Source organism: Zootoca vivipara, chromosome 9, assembly GCF_965207765.1.
Source record: "Zootoca vivipara chromosome 9, rZooViv2.hap1.1, whole genome shotgun sequence".
NCBI classification, from domain to species: Eukaryota; Metazoa; Chordata; class Lepidosauria; order Squamata; family Lacertidae; genus Zootoca; species Zootoca vivipara.
The window spans coordinates 38209942-38237097 of record NC_142592.1 but is presented as its reverse complement, the minus strand read 5'-3'; the positions used below and the strand labels follow the sequence as shown (position 1 = coordinate 38237097).

Here is a 27156-nt window from a genome sequence, read left to right as displayed (position 1 = left end):
GGTTTTAGATGACTAAGTACTGACAGGACTGAGAGATGAAACTATGGCAAAACTAGAAGGAACAACTGGTGAAATGAGAGAAATCACTATAAAAGTGAATGGAGAAATGAAGCAACTAAATGATAAAGCTGAGATTTTGGAAAAAATGAAGTTATAAATGCAGTGATTGAGAGAGATCTGGATAATCTGACATAGATAGAATTGAGAGAGGAAGAGTTCTACCTATGACATGACATGATCCCAGGCTATAAAGCTATTAAATCTCTGTCATTCTTTTTGGAAAAAGAATGGAAGAAACACCAATGGAAAAGTCAATATTAATTAAGGCTGGAAAAACATGGCAAATGCAACAGGAAGTAGAAACTGGAATATACAGAGCTGGATGTGGACCAGTAATAAGAAAAGGATTGTGGAGTATTATCTTAAAATATGATCACAGCAGAGACTCTTACATGCGCAAAGAGGGGAATGTTTACCATTATTTAGTATGATGGCAGGGTTGCTGAAATTGTTGCAGATAAGGCTGAAACTATTGCTGACATTTATCAATATTATTAATTGGGATCCCCTTTTGGACTTACTGGGCGAAATGGAAAATGAATGTGATATTTGAGTTGAAAAAATAGAAAAAATGCTGGTTTATAGAAAGTAAAATAGTTGAATGTTATCATAGAGCAAATGTTTTGAATAATTCTTTTTATGTAACTGACAGCCGGAGAATCGGGGCCCTTTCTCTTTTTATTCTCTCTCCCCCCCCCCCTTATTTCTTTGTCTCTTTTCGTTTCTTTTCCTTCTTTTTTCTACTTTTTTTTGTTCTATACATGCTCATCTCCTCTTTACTTTTTCTGCTTTTGTTTTTCTATAGACTATGTGGTTTTTTAAAAAATCTTGCTGTATCATAAAAAGCTTTAATTAAATATCTATATATGAAAAGAAGAAAAACAGCACCAATCACAAGGTGTTTTCCCCATCCCTGGAACCCAGAAAGGGACTAGCAATTTAGACCCAACCCTTTTGTTTTAACAACGTGTGAGCTATCACAGTAGACATGCACCTCCTCCGTGCAGGGGTGTGTGTGTGTGTGTGTGTGTGTGTGTGTGTGTGTAGGAGTGCTTACATGTTACCGGAGGAAACCGTGGTGGTGGGATGGGACACACAGAAGCAGCAGCGACTACCTCACTTTGGCAACATAAGAATTGCCTCCTGATTCGTGTAGCCAGCAGCAGCTACGCGCGTCAGTCTCCCCGCCTGGTTACAGGTGCAGCGCAGTTCGCTTTTAAATGGCTACTGCGCTACTCCCGGCGAATCCACTCTACTACTGAATTGTGTCTGGCTTCTTCCGCGAGCGAGCCTGTGTGGCGGTGGATGCTCTGCGCGTCACGCTCCGTGCTGGAGTGGTGGCATTTGCCTCAGCTGTGTAGTTGCCCTGAGGGTGATCCTCTCTCCCCAAGGCTGCCGCGCGGAGGCGCGTGAGGGCCTCTCTCCCCCCTCCCTCTGCGTCTCCCTGCCTCAGCAGGGTGTAATCAGCATTTTCATGAACCTCCCTTAGCTCCTCAAGCCGAAGGAGCGGGGAGAGTCCGGCACTGGCGGGATAGTGAGAGGTAGACCTCTGGCGGCTGAGGCGAGGGCGGTGAAGCGCCAGTCGCTGCAGCGGGGAGGGTCGCTTTGGGTGGCGGTATGTGGGCGCCCGTCGAGCAGCCCGGCAGCCACTTCCCTCTCCGTGTGCAGGCGGGAGCGGAGGAGACACACGGTGAATATCCATAGTAACAGGGGATGCGGGGGGGGGGCGGGGAGGCGCAGTGGTAGATCGGCAATCTGCCCGGCCGGAACCAGCGCGGCGTACGGCCCGGACCTCTCCGCTGCGCACGGGAGAGCCCGGTGAGTGACGACGAGCGGCCGCGGCCCTCCTTTGGCGGGACGAAATAAGGGGGTGGGGTGCGCGGGGAGCCGAGCTGCTGCTGCGGCGGCGGCGGCCGCCTTTCCACACCGGCACGAGCACGCGGCGGGAGCGCGGGAAAAGGGGGAGAGGTGGCGGCGGCGGCACCGGCGGGGGATGGGAGGCGGGTGGGGGCGCGCGCTCCCCTCCCTCGCTCCTTCTCGCCCTCTGTCCCTCCCTCGCTCGCTCGCTTGCTCGGCGGTGCCGGCGGCTGGATGGATTGCGGGGGGGGGGGGAGGCAGGAAGGGAAGCGCTCAGCTGCGCTGCGCTCGGCTCGGTTCCGCTGCGGCGTCCCTGCCTCGTTCGCCACACGGCGGGGAAGGAAGATGCACAAAGGAGAGGGATAAACGCTGCAGAATATAAATATCCCCGGCTTGGCTCGCAGCCCCCGCCTGCCCGCCGCCGCGTTCGCTTCGCCTCGCCACCGTCACGGCCGCCGCTTCGCTGCGCCTAGGTGAGACCGGCCGGCCGGCCGGGGAACTGATGAGTAAGCGAGTCGCTGTGTGAGGGGATGGCTCGGGAGGAGGGTCCGGGCTCAGCCAAGGACGGTCCCTGCCTCGGGCAGCCGAGGGGGGCTCCCGCTCTCAGGCTGCAGGTTGGACGAAAGGGTGAGGAGGTGCCGAGCGAGAAGGAGCCTTCGTCGCTCGGGTCCGTCTGGCCGCCCCTGCCTCGCTTCGCTCTTCAGGCTCTGCGCTGTGCCACAGTGGACATCACCTCAGAAGGGCAGCTTCCCTCCGTCCCTCATTCCCCCCCCCCACTCCAAAAAACAAGCAGTCTTTAGGAATGTCGCCGGTGCCTAAAAATAGCTTTTTAAAAAAGGGGGGAAATGCAGAGAGACAAAGAGGGAGCCGTAGAGAGATGTGCCTCGCCTGCCATGTACTGTAGTTCTAAGGAGCGCCTGATGGAAGTGGTCCTGTCGTGTGGCGCGGCGGCGAGTTTTTTCTCGCCTCTGAGTGTTGCTGGGGGAGGGGGACCGGGAACGCTTCATCTCCAGTGCGCTCACTCCATGTATTTTTAAGCAGTGATTAAAAGTGGGCATGTACTTTCCAGCGATACACCCTGGAGAGCAATAACGCAGCGTGCGAAGCCTGCAACTGCTTCTTTTTTTTGTTTGGAGGTTGTGTTAGCATTTACATTGCAGGGGGGGGGGGCGGCTTGATAACATTCGCTGTGGTCTCAAACTTGTCAAGGAGTGGAGGGGGATGGGGTCTCGGGTTTGCAGAGAGGCTCTTTTCGTCCTTTCTGTTCAGATATTATCAAAGAAACGGGCTTGACTGCCTCTTCTCAGGTTTGGCACACCTGCTGATTGAAAGCATCCTTTCATCCATAACATAAAAAATGACATTTTAAATGCCATCCATTAAATATCTTGTATTTTGGCCCACCTTTTGAATGAAGTGGACGCAGGAGAGATGGAAACAATGTGCAAACCTTTATTCCAGCCATATCTGACTGGAATGCTACCATGTGACAACATACTTATACAGGTGCCATTCTCTTTCTTAGGCCTAAAAAACAATTGCCTGACAGTGGTGCAGTTTCATTTGTTTCAATGAGATTCTGTTAGGGTAAGTAGTTATTGAGCTGGTTGGCTATTCGGTATCTTACAACTGCATGACTGTAGGTGTATACGTACATATGTATTTCCTAGGGGAAAATGTACGTCATCTGTGAAGTGTGCAGCAGTTGTTATTTCATTGCAAGCTGTACTCCCAACAAATACTCATGCTGCGCTTCAGACATGCTTTTCTCACACAGAAGTCTGCAACATAGTGGGAGTAATACAATGAACAAAGCGGTCTTAGATGTTTTATCCAAACCTAACTGTAGATCACATAACTCTGAGAGTTTTAGCGTATAGGTTTATGTGTATTTACACCTGAATGCTGAAACAAATTGCCACCTTTGTCCATGTCTGGGGAAGTGGGTGATTTTAGAAAGCTGGTGATAATGTGTTTCCGTGTGGTCATGATTTATCTAGTAGCAATGTGGACAGTATCAAAACCTTTTAAACACCTTAATATTTAGCTTTGGCAACATAATACTAAATTGATGCCATTGTTCCTTGGAAAGATTTTCTACTATTATTTGCCAATAAGCCATTAATCAACCTTGAAGTTTTCTCTTGGACACAGTGGGCAACACCTATTTTGTATCTATGATCATAATCTTTATTGGCCTAATCTGCATTATCAGGTGTGGTGAGGGAACGAGACTTTGTCACAAGAGTGGTTCTTTGGTTTTCCTGTTGATTTCTATATAAGTCCAAGGGTTTTTAAAGAGCAAAAAGGCTTTTCTTTTCAGAGCAGGAGATTTCGATCCTGCAATGTTTAATTATCTCCATGTAGTAAAACTCCATTCTAATGGCAACATAAAGATTTTAATGAAGCTATAAAATGGAGACTTAGTTATTTTAGTGGATGCTATTTGGTGCAGCTTGTCATGGAGAAGTCTAGCTCTCTCTCCCCTTTGATATACTGTATGTAAATACACACAGGCTGTGATCTTGCAGACCAGTGTTTTAACTGTTCACATGTGAGTATTTTTATTAAGCTCATTATTCAAGCCTGTTGCGTGAATAAAGATAAGGTTTGCTAAGTTGTTTCTGAATAAGAGCCATGAAGTAATTAATGCAAATGACGTGTCGGACTCATTTTGATTGGTATAAAGGGAGGGCATGTACTTTTGCTATTTAAATAGGCCAGTTTAGTCACAATAGGAGTTTTTAAATGAACTGTTATATTGGTTCATGCATTTTATATTCATTAGGGTTCAGAAGGTATATAAGAGAAACACTTTTTAAAAATCAGTTATAATTTCATCTCCCCAACCTTTTTTATTAAAAACCCCCAAGATAAAATAAAGTGATAGATAAGGGGTTGCAGTCTGACTATTAAAATAACCAGGGCAAGAGAGGAAGTCTAATATCTAGAATACGGTACTTTATCAGCATAATATCCTCAGAAATGGATGTGATTTTCACTGGTAGAGATTGCTGAACTTTGTAAAGTTGCAGCTCACGAATTGCACCTTCAACAATCCCATTCACTGTGCTTACATTGGCATAAAACTAGGCTCTGGGATACGTAGAATCATTCAGTCAGTGAGATTTTTTTTTAAACCAGTGGCATCACAACTCTTAACAGTAAAGTTTTAAACCTTGAAACTGAGGACTCTCAGAAAATAAAATAAGATGTTAGCAGATTTAAACACTATAAAACATTTCTGGCAGACTAAATGAGAAACTGATTTTATGAAAACTATCGTACAGGCAACATGGAAATGGAAAAAGTCCACCCTGTGTACGAACTTTGAAAGATACTTTGTACAAATTGTTAAAACCGAAAAGGAGTCAAATGCATATGCAAGTGAAAGACAAATGCTGGCAATGCAATTTTAACAGATCTCATAGGTTTTGTATCTTTTGGACCTACATCTAGATCAAAAAATATCAAAAATGAAATTTTAGGTTATGACTTACCCAGTTTACCCATTGTTTATCCTATTAAAGTTACTATCAGAGGCAGTATGCTTCTCAGAGGCAGTTGCTAGAAATTACAAGCAAGTAGAGTGCTATTTATTGCACTCTGGTCTTGCATTTGGGCTTCCCATGGGTATATTGGCTGCTGTGAGAACTGGATTCTGGACTAAATGGGCCATTGGCCTGATTCAGCAAGTCTAAAATAATTCTTAATCAGAGTTATCCAAAGCTTTGGGGTTATTATTTAAAAAAATCTCAGTCCCCTAAAAAGCCATTGTCTGGACATGTCTCATAGGAACAGCAGATTTTTTTTGAGATGGTCCTTAAGATATGAGTGTCCCAGACTGTGCATGAGTTGAAAGGTTAAAGTCAGCACCTTGAATTATGCCCAGAAACTAACAGGTGCAATATATGTCCATATTCCAGAAACAAAAAAAAGGAATGGACAGCTGCCTTGTGAATCACTGAAGTTTCCAAGTCATCTTCAGTGGCAGTCCAGTTTAGATCAATCTTGGAAGTTACAGACACTGGCATGATATATTGAAATCTATTAATTAATGTTTTGCAATGTTTTTGTTGTTGCTATTATGATTATATAGTGCTATATCTGAGGTTGTAAGTTACCATGGATAGATACTGTACATTGTATGGTGTCTAATAAATTTCTTCAATAAATAAATAAATAGCCAGTAGGATGTATTGGGAGAGGTAGAATAAAAATTACAAGTGGCACAGAATGGAAAGGTGGTAATACCCATCTCAGAGCTGAAGCTATAGGAACTCTTAGCATTTCATGGTTAGTGCTGAATCTGAGGTTGTTTATAGATAAAATGCTAACCATAATTTAAATCAACCTGAGGACACCAACCACTTCCTGCTTCTTCCCAGTAAACACTCTGCACTTGGATTTTCAATTTTTTAAGACAAAGTTCCTCACTGAAGACTCCTGAGTAGCAGTTATTGGATAAGTGGGGCAGGTCCTTTTGTGGAACAGTAACTAGTTAAAGAATAGGAATCAGAAAATAGGAACAGTTCTGCAATGGAGGAATGTGAAAAGTGAGTCCTGTGCTTTTCAGCTTGTTCTTAAATGACCTAGAGTTAGGGATGAATAACAAGCTGACTAAGTTTGTTGATGATATCAAAATCATTCAGGAGGTTAAAACCAACCAACCAAAGAAGGGGTTGTGAGTACGGTAGTTTCAAAAGGATCTCTCCAAACCAGGTGAATGGGCAGTAAAATTACAGTTCAATGCACTTGTGATACAATAAAAGCAAACATGATATAATGCATGGGGAGGGGAATCATTATTTCACATGTGCAGTAATGAGATCTGAACTGGTGATAACTGGCCAGGGGTGATACCTTGGGGCCATAGTGGATAGTTTAATGAAGATGTTGACTCAATGTGCAGCAGCAATGATGTCGTATCTTAGGAATGAATTAAGAATGCGTTTGAAAATTAAACTGCCAATATAATAATGCCACTATACAAACCTATGGTGTAACCATATTTGGAATAGTCATCGTATTGTGTATATTTGTGGTCATCTCACCTGAAAAAGTGTATTGTGGAGCTGGAAAGTTCAGAAAATTGAAAACAAAATGATCAAGGCATTGGAGTAATTCCCCTATGTGAAAAAGATTAAAACATTTGGGGCCTTTTAGTTCAGAAAAAAAGTTTAGTAAGAGAGGACATGATAGAGGTGTATAAGTGGTGGGAGGAAGTGGATGGAAGGGAGTTTTTCTCCCTTTCTCATAATACAGTGATGCTGAATATTGGAAGATTCAGGAAAGACAAAAGGAGGAACTTCTTCACATACCATATACTATAGTTAAATTATGGAATTCACTCCCAGAAGATGTAGAGGTCGCCACCAATCCAGATAGAGCAGGTCATTTCCAAATGATTAGACAAATTAATGGATTAGAAAAATTCATGGAAGATAAGGCTATCAAAACTACTGGTCATAATGGCTGTGTTACATCTCTTGTCCCCAAAGTCTCTGAATATCAGGCCCTAAAGTTGGGGCACCTGGAAAAGGACCCCCAATGCAGATCTTAAATTTCAGGCAGATCCCTTACTTAAGATATTTTTATTCCATCTTTCACAACTGCTTGTTGCAGCTCAGTCAGAACATCTCTTCACAGTAATTTAAAATAATATAACAAAATTAACACTTAAATTCTAAACAGTAAAACCTACAACTTCTAACCAAAGGCTTTCTTGAACTGTTAAGACTTGCAACCAAGCAGGCTGAACACTGAGGGGAAGTCATTACACAAAACTAGGCTTGCCCTCTATGCTCTGCAAATATCCTGAAAGGTGAAAGAGTTCCTACAGAGACAGAAGTTTTCTAAAATATTTCAGTCTGGGGCCATGAAGGGTTTACAGGTAAGAACCAACACCTTAAATAGGGTCTGGAAGCTCCTTGGCAGCAAGTGCAGTTGACACAATGTGCTTCATTTGCCAGTTCCCACCAGTAGGCAGCCTTTGGGATTCTGCACTAGCTGTAGATTCTAAACTCTTTTCAAGGGCAGCTCTTTACACAGAATACTACAGTAGTAACTCCTTGAAATTTCAAAGACATAGGTAACTGGCATGGATAACTGTTATAAGGCCTGGCTTTTAGCAAGGGGACACAGCTGAAGAATCAGATAAATGTATTTAAACAACACTCCATACTGCTGTGATGGGTTTTGAAGGAAATCTAAATGGTGGAGCTGCTCCAGTAGAGCAACAAATATACCACCAATAGCAGATTGCATAGCCATGAAGCACTTGGCCCTTCACCAAGCATAATTTCATGTCATCTTGATTCAGTTTTAGTTTGTAAACCAATATCCACCTTCCAGACATTGAATCAGTTTAACAACAGCTATTCCTGTTTGCTTACTTAAAGTACAGAGCTAGGTATAATCAACCCCAAAGTAGCTTATTACATAGCTACATATTAAATAACAGCAATTAGGGCCATCCCTGTCTTGAGGAAGTGCAATGCATCTTTGGCTACTTAGGGTATTATTTTATTTTTTTCCCTAGTTAAGCCTTCGTACTATTGGGTTTTTCCACCTCAGGGCCCAAAATGCCTTGGGGAAAACTTGTCTTTGTATTTTTGGAAAGGGAGAGAAGAACTAGGTCAATGTTAGTGAAATGGTTACAAGTGATTTTGCACTTCCCTATTGCTGTAATTCAGGCTGCAAATGCACCTGGGAACTTGTTGGCATCTGATTTCTCCACTGTGTTAACATATTCAGCCCGGAAAGTAAAAGTGACATAATAATCTGAATTTGGGGAAATTCTATATAACATCCCATATGAACTTCCTTGACCACAGCTCACAGCATAGGCATACTTGACCCATTCTCCTACCATGTATACTTAGTTATATGGATTGTGTATTGCAGTAATGAAGACAGAAAGCACTGTGACAGAGCCATCCACTGGGATTGGGGAGGAATGGGGCAGCAGGTCCATTGCCACATAAGCATGCCCTGCTAGTGGTAGTTGGCGTTTTCTTCCTCTTCCTTTTTCACCATGTCAGCTTCAGGCTGGCATGGTTAAGGGACCTGAGAATCAGGCCCTTTGTGTGATATTTAAGGTTTTGGATCTATTCGATCCAAAACAGCTGGTGCTCTGCTCTCAAAACTCCCTGTTGTGGGACTTTCTACCTGTTACTGTGGGTAGGAAAACTGTAAACTATCCTGCCCACTGTACCATTTCATCAACATTAGGGCTTAGGATTGCAGCTACTGTTATTGAATTAAGACCGTTAAGGCTGCAAAGCTTTACTAGGGAATAAACCCCATTGAGCTCAAATAATCTTATAAGAAAACACAATTAGGATGACTCTGTAAGATGATAGGACAGTTTTGAGTTCTAATTTGTTTTTTTTAAAACAGTGACATTCATAATGATAAAACAGTTATAACAGACGTATTGCTATCTGATGTGAACTGAACTCTTGGTCCTTTGATTAGCTATTTCGTATGAAATTTTATTTCAGTTATATTTGATTTGGCATTTTGTTAGTTTGGTTTCTAGAAATATGAACAGAATTAATCAAGATGGGTCCTTGAGCGTTCATCATATTCATGTTCTCGTTTGAGAAGTGTATGCCCTTGGACTGTGAGCTATTAGCCCTTTAGAAAATGCCTGCAGGGTCTGTATGTACATTAACTCTTAACTAACTGCTTCTGCTTTCTCAAATAATGCTATAAGAAACTAAAAAGGCTGCTTGGGTATTGCTGTATGATTTCCCTATTTACTGCCTAGGCAATGGATGCTTACTAATTATGTACAATAAGAAAATAAGAATAGCCTGCTGAATCAGGGCAATGGCCCATCTAGTCCAGCATCCTGTTCCCAAAATTCCTGACCAGATGCCTGTGGGAAACCTGTAAGCAGGGCATGTGCACAAGAGCACTCCCTCCTCCTGTGGTTGCCAGTAATTGTATTAAGAAGCATTGTTGCCTCCAACTGTGGAGCCGTGGCTAGTAGCCATTGATAGCCTTATCCTCCATGTTGCCCAATCCTCTTTTAACGCCATCCAAACTGGTGCCCATCACTGCCTCCTGTGGGAGCAAGTTCCATAGTTTAACTAGGTGCTGCATGACAAAGTAGCTTCTTTTATATGTCTTGAGTCTTCCAACATTCAGCTAATAATGATAATGATAATAATTTGTACCCCACCCATCTATCTGGGTTGCCCCAGCCACTTTGGATGGCATCCTTGGGTGCCCAAGAGTTCTAGCATCATGAGAGAGGGAAAAAACCTTTTTAAAATCCATTTTCCCCATACCATGCATAATTTTACAAATATCTGTCATGCCACCTCTTACTTGCCTTTTCTCTAAACTAAAAAGTCCCAAACGCAGCACCATTTCCCCATAGGGAATTGTTCCATCCCCTTGATTATTTTGGTTCCCATTTCTAAACCTTTTCCAACTCTGCAACACTGTTTTTGAGGTGAGGCGACCAGAATTGTATGCAGTATTTCAGATGCATTTGCACCATAGATTTGTATAATGTCATTAAGATACCTGCAGTTTTATTCTCATTTCCTTTCCTAATGATCTCTAGCATGGAATTTGCATTTTCCACAGCTGCTACACACTGGGTTGAGAAGTTCCAACATTTTTTTTCTAACTTATCCTTCCGTTTCAAGTGTTTCTTGTCCCTAATTTTAAAGTGGTCAGAATATAATTCCTATATTAATTTGAATTTTGTTAGTTAAGGATACAGCCATCAGTAATTGGCCTTTTTAACAAGTACACATTGTTTACTTTCCCACTTTAAATCGAACCAAGAGTACCATTATCTATACGTGCTGTCTTCTTCTTCTTCTTCTTCTTCTTCTTCTTCTTCTTCTTCTTCTTCTTCTTCTTCTTCTTCTTCTTCTTCTTCTTCTTCTTCTTCTTCGCTTGTGTCTTAGACACTGCATAGACTAGGCCAGGGGTCCCCAGACTTACCCGCCTTCGGGCCGGGGGGCGGGGGAGTGCGCGCACAGTGGGCCGGAGGCTGGGGGAGTGCGCGCCAGTGCGCATGCGCACACCCATTTACTGGTGCGGTGGCGCGCTTCCAGGCCGGAAAAATCGCCGAAAATTGTTTGTGCGCATGCGTATGGGCCTCCCCCGACCCAGAAGTGCACCTCCCCCGACCCGGAAGTGCACCGGAAATGACCTCTTCTGGGTCGGGAGAGGCCCATACGCATGTGCAGAAATGATTTTCGGCGATTTTTTTCAGATCTGGAAGCGCGCCGCTGCGCTGCGCGCTGCAAGAGCGGGCGGCGGCAGCGGGTGGCGGGGGTTGTCGCGGGCCGGATTGGGAGGCCAATTGGGCCGCATCCGGCCCGCGGGCCGTAGTCTGCGGACCCCTGGACTAGGCACTGATTTCTATATATCTGTGTACTTCCTGGGTTATATACTTAAAATGGAAGAATGAAGTTGATTGTAGTGGTTTGTTCACTTTGGTGGTGAAATTAAGAAAATCTGGGCTGAGTTCATGGAGAACATTTTTCAGCCTACCTTTCCTGATAATCAACAGTCCAGGGGACCCATGTGCTAGGAGTGGATGGGGCCAGAAGCAAAAATGGGTGGAGCAATGGGTGTGACTCTTATCATTGGGTAGAAGACTATATTTGAGCCACGGAAAAACCAGAGGGGACACATAGATACACCCACCATCTCTGTCCAGGCAAGCAAGACTCTGTCCAGTCAAAGGCAACTATAGGGTGCAGCGCTCATCTTGCTCAGGCCGAGGGAGCCAGCATTTGTCCATAGAAAGCTTTCCGGGTCATGTAGTCAGCATGACTAAACCACTTCTGGCGCAACGGAACACTCTGACGGAAGGCAGAGCACAAGGTGTGGAAGGCTGCAATTCATACCTGGGCCTGAAGTCGTTCCCCCACCCCCAACCATGATGCATGCGGTTCACTTTAAACATAACCCATAAATTGGCCGCTGTTTACTATACCAGTTGCCTACCCCCTTGGAGAGCTTTGTGGGAGAATGTTAAATGTACATTGGGTAAGTTGAATTTTTATTTATTTGGAATATGTACCACTTTTTAGCAAAGACTTCTCAAAGTATTTTACATAATAAAATTGGGCAGCAAGTTAAGTCTCAAACTTTCTTAGGCAGATAGTGTCAACAGCTCTTGGAAGTCTTGATTATAAAGACTGTTTAGAGGAACTGGGGGAATCATACTGGCATTTTCTGGTGATCTAGTTGTTGTTGGCACCCGTCTTTCTCGAGAGACAATGGAGTGCACCTCGGGGGGTGAAGTCAAACTGCTGGAGAATAACACTGCCTGCTGTGGCTGCAGAAATGGGCAACTTGTAACTGCTGCCTCCCATGTTATGTTGTTGTTGTTGTTGTTGTTGTTGTTGTTTAGTCATGTCTGACTCTTTGTGACCGCATGGACCAGAGCATGCCAGGCACTCCTGACTTCCACTGCCTCCCGCAGTTTGGTCAAACTCATGTTAGTAGCTTCAAGAACACTGTCCAACCATCTCGTCCTCTGTTAGCCCATTCTCCTTGTGCCCTCAATCTTTCTAACATCAGGGTCTTTTCCAGGGTGTCTTCTTTTCTCATGATGTGGCCAAAGTATTGGAGCCTCAGCTTCAGGATCTGTCCTTCCAGTGAGCACTCAGGGCTGCTTTCCTTCAGAATGGATAGGTTTGATCTTCTTGCAGTCCATGGGACTCTCAAGAGTCTCCTCCAGCATCATAATTCAAAAGCATCAATTCTTTGGCGATCAGCCTTCTTTATGGTCCAGCTCTCACTTCCATACATCACTACTGGGAAAACCTGTGGGAATCATGGGAATTATGATGAGGAATTATGGACATGGAGCAGATCATGTGTCTCTGGTACAAACATTGGATTGACTGGTCCTGAATTCATGAGACATTATTTCTGATAAAATTCCCAGAAGCCTCCGCATCTCTGCCATTCTCTCTAAAGCAGGACAGTCATGTACATAGACCATTTGTCAGGACATTCTTTCAAGACACCCTTCCTATCTCCTTCCTACCATAAAAGATCCAAAGTAGTTTTGATGTAGTTATGCTAATGAACAACCCCTCAAGAGGAGATTAGGTGGTCAAACACAGAGTTGGTAAACAACAGGGTTTTGATGCCAGGATGTCACTTCCTTGCTATCTCCTGCTTTGATGTGTAGGTGATAGGGTTAAGTTACCTGCTTTCTCATGTAATGATTCCTACCTGATCCTATCCCATGAGGAACCTTTTGGGAGGGGTTGGAGGAATTTGATTGGTCCTTTTGAATTCTGTGATGACATCCCTTTGTGTGTAATAAAACGACCTGGCACAAGGAGAGAGGGAGACTCCACTCTCCACATGCACTCCTGACGTGCTCAGAGTCTTTGCTGGCAAACCTCTGGTTGTCTTTGTCTTATTTTCCCTAACCCTATCCTTTCCTGAACTGATGTACTCCTACAAAAAACATAGCTTTAACTGTATGGACCTTTGTCGGCAAGGTGATGTCTCTGCTTTTTAAGATGCTGTCTAGGTTTGTCATTGCTTTTCTCCCAAGAAACAGGCGTCTTTTAATTTCGTGACTGCTGTCACCATCTGCAGTGATCATGGAGCCCAAGAAAGTAAAATCTCTCACTGCCTCCATTTCTTCCCCTTCTATTTGCCAGGAGGTGATGGGACCAGTGGCCATGATCTTGGTTTTTTTGATGTTGAGCTTCAGACAATGGCTCATGACTGTAGTTGTGTAGATAGTGTCATTATACGGTATACCGGTAGTGACTAGGTGACATTGGACTTAAGTCGTATGTGGGTGGCATCAGGAGTTAACATCTACTACCTGTTCTTGATGGAGAGAGACAATAAAGTTCTTGTTTAGCTTCTGGACCAGTGTGCCCTCTAAACTTTCACTGGTGCATTTCTGAGAACTTCTGTGTATATTGTAGTTATTGAACTGTTAAAGATTATTACATGAATCACCTTGAGGGCCAAGGGCTGAAAACATAATTGTAAATATAACAAATGTTTAAGCCTCAGCCTAGATCTATTCAGTCCACATCTTGTCTCCATGTGGGCATGTGAATCAAGCCTATATATTAACACTGTGCTTCTTATTTGGCAGGCATGGTCAGCTTTGTTTTCAGAGCTCAGAAAACAGAGGCATACCTAGAATGCTTTCACAGGCATTGGTTTCCTAAAGTGTACAGTTATTTGGGGTTATTTACATAAGCTCCCACGAGTGTACCGTTTACCTGGTTTCAAGAATCATTGTGGACTCAGCATAGTAGATAGAATGAGGGCATTCTACTAGTAATTTTTCATGATGATTTTGAGTTTTGTATCTCATCTGAAGCAGTGCCATAGCTACAGGGGGGCTAGACTTTTTTCCCCAGGTGAAGTCTCCAGAGGGGTGCCTTGAGGCTCCCAGCCTGCGTGTGTGTACACAAATGCTTGGAGTGTGTGTCCCAAACTGGGTCTTTGGCCCAGGTGAAATAAAGCCTAGTTTCTCCCTAGTTTACTTGCAGGGGAGGAAATGTAGATGTACCTCTATGTATGCTATGCCTGCCATCCAAATTAATACCGGTATATTCCAGATCTGACCTTCACAGTTCTTTGTATTGCCTCTACTTAAAACTTTAGTTAAAGAAAGAAAGAAAGCCTTAGAGAGCATGTGGAACTTTGTGATGCCTGATACATATTTTATGTTGTTCCATACAGATGAACTGGACCTAAGATCTATATTTCAATTGATGCTCAAAGTAATGCCTCATTTTCCCTTTAGCCAGTCCACAAGGCTATTTTTATTTCCCTGGGATCAGTATAGCATGAGGTCAGGATACGTTGTGCAGATATTCTCAAAAGTATTAAATAAACTTATAAAATCCCTGTATTATTTATGACACATGGTAACAATAAAGGGCTCCTATGTGCATTCAGAAATGGTTAATCTTCATACTACTGCTATTAAATAATTGCTTATAGTAACAGATCTTAAAGGCAGGCAGTTGGTAAAGTGAATTAAACACAAAGTTGGTTTGGGAAAGTAATGTCAACTTGTGGTTTAGAGTCTGGGGCATGGGCAGCCATTTTAAAGCACCCTTCCATTCATTCAAATAAATCTCTTGTGAGCTGGCTTGGATTGTTCATTATCACAAGTTCCAGAATATCTTTGCTATATGTCTCTGACATGTTTCCACCCTAATAGCTGCTAATGAAATTCTGTCAGAAAGTTGACTTTATTCCTTGACTTTATTGTACAGGATTGCAGATCTGCTTGACAGAACAGTTCTAGAGTCACTTTCTTACACCATGTCTCTCTTTGGTTAAGAACTGCTTATTAATTCATTGTGCAGGAAGAACAAAAAGGTCATCCCCACTCCTTAAAGATGATTAACTGCCTGAATGAGCTCTTGTAGCTGCTCTGGATATTTGTGATAGGATTTAGTTTTTAGGAATTAGGTATCTCTAGAGATCACAAAGTATTTTATAATCCCTTTCCTTGGGAGGGGGTGCATAATATGTTTATCCACAGGCTTGTTGGTTGGTTTGCTTGACTAAGTTGTGAAGGTCCCCAAAGTGTGTAGTCATAACACTACAGTAATGCAATATTAAAAATGGGGTTGAAGCACAGTGCAGGAAACATTTAAGCACAATTTCATTTTCCACATCTGATGGACTTTTGAACGTTGTCACAGAGAATTTTAATTAACTGTAGACCTCCAGATTTTGCTAGACTAAAAATCCCATCATTCCTGGCTATTGGGCATACAGACTAGGTCTGGAATCCAGCAACATTTAAAGGGCCCAAGTTTCTTCCTCTGGGCTAAAGCAGCTATTTAAAATACACAATCAACGACACACATTTTGTTTAGAGTTGATAATATGAATAATGTTTGTGTTGACTCCTTTAAAATACACATTTTCCTAAAATTGTTCCAATAAGCATATACGTTAAAATGAGGTTCAGATTTTGACCTTGTTGCTTAGTGTCCTTTATGAATCACATCTTTTAAGATGTTTCAAAAATGCTAATTATCAAAACTATTTTCATTTTTAAAATAAATTTCTGAACATTTGAATGGAGTGTTCTTTATGAATGCTTTCTTGTCACAAAACCAAGTTTATTTTTTTCCCAGAGTAGCAGTGACATGTTATGTTGCTAGGTAACAAGGTAGAGCTGTGTTGCTTTATTTGCAGGAAGAAGAGATAGGTTGCTGTTAGCAGCAGTCACATATAAAATGTATAAGTTATTACTGGGGCAGTTAATTCCACCCCCACCCCACCCCACCCCCCAGTTTCTGCAATAAAATGTAATTATATTCTATGCCATGCTGAACCATTGCTTAGCAAGCTGATGTGTTATTCTTTTTGTGTTATTCTTACATTAATAACTTGTGTATTTCAGGATGTTCATAAACATAAGATAAACTTTATTTATAGCTCCATTCATAGAGTGTGGGACTCTTAATCTCAGGGTCATGAGTTCTAGCCCCATGAAGAGCAAAAGAAGGCAGTTGGACTAGGTGACCCTCGTGGTTCCTTCCAACTCCACAATTCTATGAAATCAAATCAAAATAGTTAGCATTTCAGCTTCTGCTTTCCTTTGGTCACTTCTGTCCCCATCTGCTGCCTGATAACTTTGATCATTCACCACCAAGCTCTTCTGAGTTTGCAGCCAACTCTATTTCTCTCTCCTGATTAAGAATCAATTGAAGATCTCTTCTGTTTCTCATATATGTTTCTCCTTCAGTCATCACCTTATAAGATTGAGCAGTTATTTCTCAAGTAACTACAGCCTTTTGCCCCCACATTTTCCTATGGTATATATGTACGCTGTCACTCAGTTGCAAAGATTTAAGCTTACATGAGCCTCTATCATAATTGAATTTCCTGCATGGATTTCTCTTTATTTTTCCATGAATTTATATAATCTTTTAGCCTCAAGTCTGTGTCCAGGAAACCAGATAAAATGGTTCTTAGCTTTCTCTGAAACAGCAGTTTTGCAGGAGAGAATCCAGCTTTCAAAGGTGCAGCCCTGTAATTTAGCATGGCCAACTGAGGATCTGTGCTTGAATCTTCTGCTTTCTTGAGCATTCTTTTGATGACCTTGGCACCATGTTCCACCAGCCCATTAGATTGTGGATATCTAAGACTTGAAGCTGGTTGGTTGGTAGCCATCTGACCATGGAGGTAATGTGCCTGAAACCATATTGTTGTGCAAATGCTTTGAAGTCAAGCAATCAAACGGAGCATTATCAGGCATGACTAGAGGAAGTATGCTATGTCTTGAAAAAATAGATTTGAGATGCAAAATGACATGGGCAGTTGTGTTGTGTAACAATCCATTTTATGGAAAATGGGAACAGTAGTCCAAAACCAGTATGTAGTTTTATCCAGCATGGAAGAACAAATCTTTGAGGTAGAAGGAAAAAGTTCTTGTGTTCCTTGCAAAGAACAAAAAATTCAGCCTTCTCCTGTTGCACACAATCATCTACATTTCCTGAGCTTTTCTGGACAATCCAGAGTGATCCTAGTTTGGTTAAAGCACTTGAGCTTTGACCTTGTTGGTGTCCGCCTGTGTCAGGAGACAATGGGGGAATGTGCCTTTGGGGTGAGGTCAAACTTTTGGAAGGTTGCAGTGCTTGCTGTGACTGTAGAGACCAATGTGGTAGAGACATGTTTTGTTGCAGCTGGGGCAGGTGAAGGTATCCTAAATGGCTGCTGAATTGAAAGCTTTGTGTCACAACCGGTAAATCAGTAAAATGGCAGTTCCATCTATACCAATAGTGCATGCATGATTCTTCCTTTTATTGTAAACTTTTCCACTGAGCCCTTCCCCACTTAATCTCTGTGTCAGTTTACCAAGATGATTTGTTTAGCACAGGGGATTAATTAGGCCCATGTCTGTTTCTTCCTGTGGTGTGTTACCTTTTAGTATTCACGATGATTCAACCCATAGCAACCAGTTTCAGTGAATGAGATACACATGTTCAGACAGAGCTGGAAAAAATATAGCACTATTTTGCACTCGAGAGAGAAGGACTTTTCATTGGGTTTAGTTCAAACATTACTTCTAATTTGCTATGTAAGGAAGAGGAAAGTTTAAAAGTATTACCTGCCCAAAGGTAGGATTTTATAACATGTAAATATGTAAAGTATGTAAATTCCCTTCATTCTCCCTCTGCTGGATTAGCAGCATTCAGTGCCAAGAACTAAGCAGAAAAGGTACTTTAGTGTCTACTACCCTGGTATTACATTCAGATCAATAGGCAATGGAGAGAAAAAATAAGTATGTTCTATAGCCAGCAGGATTTCAACCTTAATATCTAAGTTACTCAAATATCTAAACTACTGAATTACTTTTCTAGTCATTAGCCCCACTAACGCATGAGAAACATAATACCACAGACATGGCAAAATTATTTGCTGCTTAATTCAGCGCATAATGAACTGGAGTAAATGAATCACTTTTTAAATTTACTGCTCATAAATTTCTCTATAGAACTTTTTGAATAGGGAGTAACATTGAAATAACAGTACTGACCCAATTAATACTAACTTTTATTTCCAAATATGTATCTTGCATCTTCTGTTCCATTGTATGCTAGTCCTTTGTGGAGCAGAGCACCATGGACGTAACTGGTCAGCTGTGTTTCGCCTTGCACCACCTTGCTGTAGGGCTGGTGGATGAACTGGTGTCCTTATGCTCCAGTGATTCTAAGTCATTGAAACAGCTGCCAGAGAAGAGCACTACAGCTGCTGTCATTTGCTCTGGGGCTTCCAGTTGGCAAAGATACAGAACCACCTTTAAAAAAAATCTTGATCTTGTACTCGGCACATCTGTTTGTGTTCTGACAAAGCATGTAGTGAACAATTACATATCTTGTAAGTTTAAGATATTATCTGAAATGTGAATTTTCACTTCGGTGTTGTAAGAAGAACAGTAATTTTGTATGACAACTTTGTATTTAACTTATTTCTATACGTGCAACCTGAGGGTTTTTAAAAATGTAATGCTGTGTACTGTACATATGATTTGATGGTTGCTATAGAAACTTGGAAGTTAGTTTATTTATTGCCAGTGAAGCTTTTAAAAATAGGTCTATCCTAATTCTCAGTAAAGTAAACGTGAACTGTTTCCTATAAAATTAGTAATGAATTGCCACTATAGGAGCCACAAAATCTAAGCATATATTGGCATAGAGGACGTTCTGTGTTTGAAAGGAAATCTTTAAAATATATAAATCCTTTGTTCTTGTCAGTGAAAGCACACTTTGTGCTTTTTGAACTGGTCCCTATTAATAGGAGAGATATTTGTCTACAGCAGAGCAAAATGTAAACTCACACCGACCTGTCTCCCCATTAATGAAGGGACATCCACACAGTGTCCCCCCCTTCCTAGTATCTGGTGTCGTAGTATTCAGATAGTAATCTATTTCACTCCAGATCAGGGCCGGCTCTAGGTATAGTCCCGGTGGCGCGGGGTGCCAGGGCGCTGGGCCAGCAGGCAGGGTGCTGCGCAGCAAAGCCGCGCGGAAGCCATGCTGCACGCTGCGAAGGTGGGGGCGCCGGAGCGATCTCCACGCCTCAGCGCCAGGGCGCCCGACCTACTTGAGACTGCCCTGCTCCAGATCATAATAATATAGTAGGCAAAAGTACCTTAGGTATGTCACCTATTCAGGGAACTGAATTATCTTCCTCTGCTTGAGCAACATCAAGGCTGTAGCTCTTGGGATGGAATAGTGAGGAATTCCTTATGGAGGCGGTCTCCTCAGCTGGAGAAGTGAAGGAGGTAGCAGGCAACAAGTGCAGAAGATGGTGTGTGGTGTGCTCCCCAGGGCCTAGATCTGCCACCCTTCCCAGTTGTCCTCAGCCTGCCTCTTGGGACAATCGCCTCACTATGCCTCATGGGCAGGCCAGCCCTGAGTTGGCAGTAATATGGAATGCTGTTAATGCATGTTTTTTTAATGTTTGAATTTTATTAATAATTATGACAGCTGCAGAGTTATCTTTTTAAATTTAATTTTTACAGAGTGCACATAATTTACATGAAGAGATTTGGATGGCATTCATAACTGCAAGAAACTGACACATTCAACCTTTAGAAATTACCAAATTCTAAAGGTGTTAATTCCTTATTTATTCCTTACTGTATACACCTCTTGACTTTCCATCCTGCAAAATACTATCATTATTACTGTATACTCAAGAGATACACAAAAATATAATTGACCACTTTATAGGTATTTAATATACCGCATTGACCTGATTATAAGCCATACCCAAATATAAGCCGCACCTTTAAAATTCAAGGGGAGAAAAGAAAAAAAGACAATACCGAAATATAAGCCACTCCCTTAAAATTCCGCAGGCTCTCACACCCGTTCCATTTTACCATGTCTGTTTCAGCAGCAATATCATAAAAGCCAATTTTTGTAAGGTTGCAAATTTAAGCCGCACTTTCACTTTTCACAGTCAGAATTTTTTTGGGGGGGGGAAGGTGAGGCTTATATTCAGGCCAATACGATATTTATATTTAAGTGCATCAGAAACTTCATACTGTGAGAAATCTAGGAAACTTCTTTAGAGAGAAATATGGGAATTTTTACCATTTCCTTCTACTTTTTCACTACACCTTTTGGAGTAGTATCGGTGAAAAGTTTGTGAAAATTCCTGGTTATTTGCAAGCTGAACTAACTGAGCCTAACCACTGTACATTATAATCTATACAGTGAAGTTACACATTCATATGTTAATCTGCAGAAAGAAAGAAAAAGAGCACTAGCTCCTTTTGATAATGTTTCACTGTGGATCATCTCACAATTTCTACTGTCTTTTCTATCCCTTGAAGCATTTCAGTTTCATTCTTTCCTCTCTTCTCATTTTCTTCCCACCCATAAGCTTGGAACAGAGCAGAATGAGCTGCAAATGCAGATTAAATTGCTGAGCCAGGTGGGAGGGAGCAAAGCAGAAAATGGACGGAACAAAGCAGTTACGTGAAAAGGAATTTGGGTGGGTTGTTAAACCGAGTAGGAGAGAGGAAATTATGGAGAAAAGGTTATCAAACTTGAAATAGGAATTCAGAATTTAAGTAACTGAGGGAAAGTGAAGGATGGGGGGGCAGGGGAATTGAGTAGGAAGGAATTTGAAAATGCATATACTCTATATGGCAGTATTCTGAATACCAACAATAAGTAATCACAAATCATTACTTTCCCTGGCCTGTAAGACATGTATTGTGGATTTTGCTTTTCTAGCAATTCACACATAAACATCTTGATCAATCACTGTCTTGTAGAGTTGAGATATTAGGAAGCTACCTAATTCATCCTTTTTTCCTGTGGCAGGATTAACTACACCCAAGGTATCCATGACAAGTGTTTATCCAATCTGTTTTTGTTTTCTGTCCTAGAATGCAGCCCCATCTTTGGGCAATTTCTTTCATGGTTCTTGTGATGGATAGACATTATCTCCAGACATCAACAAAAACCACTTGCACTATTTCTTAACCCATTTTCTTATCTCTTGTTCTTAGAGAACTTGCCCTCCATACCATTTATCATCTTTAAACATTTTCAGTCTTCTGAAGCTGGGCAGCATCCCTCTTAACATAAAGTAGTAAAAAAAGTTGGCTGCCTAACCACACATTTCTATACTTGTATCAGCAGTTATAGGATCGCAGTTTAAAAGTGCTATATTCATGTTAGGGGAAAAAAGAACAGCAGCACCAGCAATCTAAGAAAGTGCAGCAAATCTCAAAAGGTGCAGAGAAACCTATTTATTGAAGTACTCCAGAACACTCCTGATTCATTTCAAGCATGAGCCAAAACTCTCACCAGGAGAAATTATCTCATGCAGGAGACATTAAATGACCAACAATTGCCTGCGATAAACAGTTGCATCATATTTGAAATATGTCAGACATAACAAAATGTTCCAGATTGATTCAATAAATCTGTTTCTTAGCATTTTTAAAGGTTTGCCTTACCTTCATGGAGTTCTGTGATTCTCTTTATAATTTACACATGAGCTGAGTCTTTCCTTTGGTATCCCTGTGGAAAGCTCTATGGAGATAGATGTGTCACCACTCTCACCAAGCCCCGCTCCTCAGGACCTACATTGGCATGGGCCTTCTGGAGGGCCCGAGATGCCTGCCTCAGGCACCCCACCAGATGTTGCCACTCCCTCCAGCAGCATCCTAAAGGCCTCCTGGCCAGCCCAAGCCTGGCCACCCTGTCAAGGATGCAGAAGAAGAAAATGTGCAGCTGGCACTTGATGCTACCCTACTCTTGGCCATGATCACCCCAGAGAAGAGGCTGCTTTGCAGCAGATCATTGCAGATATCTAGGCCCTCTTCCCCATTTCCAGCAACAGCTGCCAGAACTGGAAGGACTCAATCTGCCAAAACCCCTGCTTCAGGACCCCATTGAAACCTAACAGCAAGTGGAATATATTGGAATGTGGACAGGGCCCACACCCCTCTAACACCCTCAAGTTGCAGAACATACCCATCTCCCATCGCAGCAAAGTGGCTTTCACCCAAGACTTGACCCCTAATGTGCTGCATTCCTCTCCTTACCCAGCACCTCTAGACATCCCTTGCAAGCCCCACCTGGGAGGTACATTTTTGCTGTAGTCCTGGACTCCAAACCCTGGAGTATAAGCTTCAAATTTTGCTGTGAGACCTGGAAGACCTACTCCCTTCCTTGCAGGCCTTTCCCCACCTTGTCTTGGGAGGGCAAAGCCCTGATTGCAGCTACAAAAGCTGAGGCTACTGAAGAAGCCCAGAAACCATTTTGGCTGTCTCTTAGTGGACCCAAGTCATTGGGAGAGAAACTGGGGAGGGGCGTCCTTAGGGGAGGAAAAGTTGCCCCCATTTCCTGTTCTGGGTACATTGAGCTGGTTAGGCATAGAAAGTTGCAGTAGTTGTGTAATGCCCCCCCCCCCCGTTGCCATAGAATTGCTCTGTAAGTGCATCTTGACCAAAAACATGTACAAACACTGCACTAAAATTCTATAAATTGGATGTGTACTGTGTAGTTGAATAATTGTCCCATAATTCACAGTGCTTAGAATTAATTTACTTTTAAAGCTAAGCAGTCGGTTAATTTAATGTTGCAGTTCATGCAAGAAATATGGATACATATAAAGAATCCCAAGAGGTTATGTAAAAACACTGCATTACAATTTAAATCATAGTTTTCTGGTAGTTTACTCCACATCTGCTCTTCTGATTCATTATTAAAAATAATTCCAATTATTATTTCCATGTTGTGGCAAATTAATGTTGACAGTATCCTGTTTTATGCACAAGAAAAGATAGTGTGGAAACTTGTTTAGATATTGTAGATTAATATACCTACCTCTTGCTTTTTATCATATAAATTATAATTATTAGTCTTTTATTTCTTCCAGATAAAAACTGTCCATATTCATAGTGATTCAAGAGTTGTTGTCTTCTTTCAAAATACATTGTTACAGCCATTATTTCTAATTAGAACACTTTTTAAAATTTGCATGTTCTACAAACTACTGCTTTGGCAAGGCTGTATATGTGTGTGCGTGTGCCTTTTCAAAACACTTTTGCTCCCTGTTAAAATATGTGTCTCCTATTTATTTTGTCTTTTGCACTTTTGAAGGGTGTGGAACTGTTCAAAAAGGGATAGGTTCATGGAGGAAGGCAAATCATAACCCAACTGCTGAGGCAAATATACCAAAAGTTACTTCAAGTTCACACTAATCCAATAGAATGGCAGAATGGGCTAAAATAAATAAAGTTCCAGTTTTCCACCTTGAAAGATGGGACCACTTTGTGTGCCACTGTGCACACAAATGGGGAGAGCCCCCATCACCTCCTCTCCCCAGCTTCTGACTTCAAATGAGCCTGAATAGAAATACAAAATTAAAATACTTAACAAGAATAATGGTATTTAGGGGTGGGAGTATTGGTAATATGCTGTGAGTGGGGCATGGAGGGCATTATCTTAACTCTTATATTATCAGTGGTGTGAGTCTACCCTCCTTTGGCACAGAGGTACTGCTGGTGCAAAGTGTAGAATTTGAAAGGAGGACATGATTCTGAGGCATATAGAGCCTCCCTCTTATGACCAGTCAACGTACAGAAGGGTTAAATCTAGCACTGAATCTTTGTTGAGACACACAGTATTGTGGAGGCTGTTCCTCCTTCTCTTGGTTCACCATCCCAACCTGATTGGGAATGAGCTTTAATTATTTAACATGATCCATGTCATGTTCTATTCATCTTCTAATGTCAATATTGGATTAGTGTCCCAAACCAAGCTGTTTAGTATCCTGACCTATAGTTGATGAATACAACTGTTACAGTAATGTTTGTATACTCGGCTACAGTTGATATTTAAAACCGAAATGAATAGAGTTGGAACAACTTTATGAACTACAACTGAAATTCCTTTGTTAAAGTACAGCTGCCTTAAGTTTAGTGGTATAGTGTCCCATTAGATCAAAATGTTTTCCTTCTGCTTTATCAATATTGCCATTTCTTATGTCATATTAGTGTCCATTGGTTATTTTGCATAGGGACTGGCCTGTTTGCTTGATGTAGTAGGATGTTGTTTGCAAATGGCAGGATATGTGACATTGGAAGATGAGCAGGTGAATGAACCATTTATGTTGTTTGCTAACATTTATAAGGTTCTGTACTTAGGTTGTGAAAGAACTGATGACTGGTTTGTTGCAAGTTCTGTTATGTATCTCTGTTATGTGGCCTATTATCGCTGGTGAATAGCTGTTTTAGATTAGGCTGCTGGTAAGCAAGATCAGGCCTATCTCCCAAGGCCTGAAAGAGAAAACCATAATTTTCAGGATGGGTTGCAGATTCTTGATAATAAGTTGCATTGGTTTTAGTTGGAAGCTGTAGATGGCAACAAGTTGCCTTCTGTCACTTTCTCTTTCTACCATGTAATAGGCTACTCCAGGGTAAGTCTGGCCTTGTTGATCTGTTTACAATACCCACCCAATGAAATGAATAATTTGAGAAATGTCTGTTGTAAATCCTAAAATCCTGAATATCTGTCTGACAGGTCAGAACAGAAGTGTTTGCATGTAGATAAAGGATGGTGGTATCTAATGAACTCATGCTAGCAGAAGACTCATTTAAATCAATGAACCCTGCTTAGTGATGGCTAATTTAAGTCCATTGATTTGAATGGGTCTTCTCTATGACTTAGCCAGATGTTGTTGTTGTTGTTTAGTCGTTTAGTCGTGTCCGACTCTTCGTGACCCCACGGACCATAGCACGCCAGGCTCTCCTGTCTTGCACTGCCTCCCGCAGTTTGGTCAAACTCATGTTCGTAGCTTCGAGAACACTGTCCAACCATCTCGTCCTCTGTCGTCCCCTTCTCCTAGTGCCCTCCATCTTTCCCAACATCAGGGTCTTTTCCAAGGATTCTTCTCTTCTCATGAGGTGGCCAAAGTATTGGAGCCTCAGCTTCACGATCTGTCCTTCCAGGGAGCACTCAGGGCTGATTTCCTTAAGAATGGATAGGTTTGATCTTCTAGCAGTCCATGGGACTCTCAAGAGTCTCCTCCAGCACCATAATTCAAAAGCATCAATTCTTCGACGATCAGCCTTCTTTATGGTCCAACTCTCACTTCCATACATCACTACTGGGAAAACCATAGCTTTAACTATACGGACCTTTGTCGGCAAAGTGATGTCTCTGCTTTTTAAGATGCTGTCTAGGTTTGTCATTGCTTTTCTCCCAAGAAGCAGGCGTCTTTTAATTTCGTGACTGCTGTCACCATCTGCAGTGATCAAGGAGCCCAAGAAAGTAAAATCTCTCACTGCCTCCATTTCTTCCCCTTCTATTTGCCAGGAGGTGATGGGACCAGTGGCCATGATCTTGGTTTTTTTGATGTTGAGCTTCAGACCATATTTTGCGCTCTCCTCTTTCACCCTCATTAAAAGGTTCTTTAATTCCTCCTCGCTTTCTGCCATCAAGGTTGTGTCATCTGCATATCTGAGGTTGTTGATATTTCTTCCGGCAATCTTAATTCCGGCTTGGGATTCATCTAGTCCAGCCTTTCGCATGATGAATTCTGCATATAAGTTAAATAAGCAGGGAGACAATATACAACCTTGTCGTACTCCTTTCCCAATTTTGAACCAATCAGTTGTTCCATATCCAGTTCTAACTGTAGCTTCTTGTCCCACATAGAGATTTCTCAGGAGACAGATGAGGTGATCAGGCACTCCCATTTCTTTAAGAACTTGCCATAGTTTGCTGTGGTCGACACAGTCAAAGGCTTTTGCATAGTCAATGAAGCAGAAGTAGACGTTTTTCTGGAACTCTCTAGCTTTCTCCATAATCCAGCGCATGTTTGCTATTTGGTCTCTGGTTCCTCTGCCCTTTCGAAATCCAGCTTGCACTTCTGGGAGTTCTCGGTCCACATACTGCCTAAGCCTGCCTTGTAGAATTTTAAGCATAACCTTGCTAGCGTGTGAAATGAGCGCAATTGTGCGGTAGTTGGAGCATTCTTTGGCACTGCCCTTCTTTGGAATTGGGATGTAGACTGATCTTCTCCAATCCTCTGGCCATTGCTGAGTTTTCCAAACTTGCTGGCATATTGGGTGTAGCACCTTAACAGCATCATCTTTTAAAATTTTAAATAGTTCAGCTGGAATATCATCACTTCCACTGGCCTTGTTATTAGCAGTGCTTTCTAAGGCCCATTTGACTTCACTCTCCAAGATGTCTGGCTCAAGGTCAGCAACCACACTACCTGGGGTGTACGAGACCTCCATATCTTTCTGGTATAATTCCTCTGTGTATTCCTGCCACCTCTTCTTGATGTCTTCTGCTTCTGTTAGGTCCTTACCACTTTACTTAGCCAGATACTACCCCAAAAATACTACTACCTGTAGCGGTTCCGATTTATCTACTTGCATTTTGACGTGCTTTCGAACTGCTAGGTTGGCAGGAGCTGAGACCGAGCAATGGGAGCTCACCCCGTCACAGGGATTCGAACCGCTGACCTTCTGATCAGCAAGCCCTAGGCTCAGTGGTTTAACCCACAGCGCCACCTGATATTTTTGGGGTAGTACTTAGCCAGATACTACCCCAAAAATATCAGGTGGCGCTGTGGGTTAAACCACTGAGCCTAGGGCTTGCTGATCAGAAGGTCAGCGGTTCGAATCCCTGTGACGGGGTGAGCTCCCATTGCTCGGTCTCAGCTCCTGCCAACCTAGCAGTTCGAAAGCAC

The 27156-nt window shown here is 42.2% G+C and overlaps 1 protein-coding gene across 11 annotated transcripts in view; it reads left to right on the top strand.

Annotated features, from left to right (window-relative positions):
* Window positions 1-27156, top strand: part of ANKS1B (ankyrin repeat and sterile alpha motif domain containing 1B) — a 327182-nt gene that overhangs the window by 254741 nt on the left and 45285 nt on the right. For 2 of the 11 annotated variants that reach the window (XM_088651952.1, XM_060279719.2), the window contains exon 1: window positions 1304-1750. The exons of 7 other annotated variants lie outside the window; for them this stretch is intronic. The gene's annotated coding sequence lies outside the window, so the exon portion shown is untranslated. Of the gene's footprint in view, window positions 1-1260; window positions 1879-3442; window positions 3505-27156 lie in introns of those variants that run through there. 2 more of the 11 variants (XM_060279720.2, XM_088651953.1) reach the window with 2 other exon arrangements.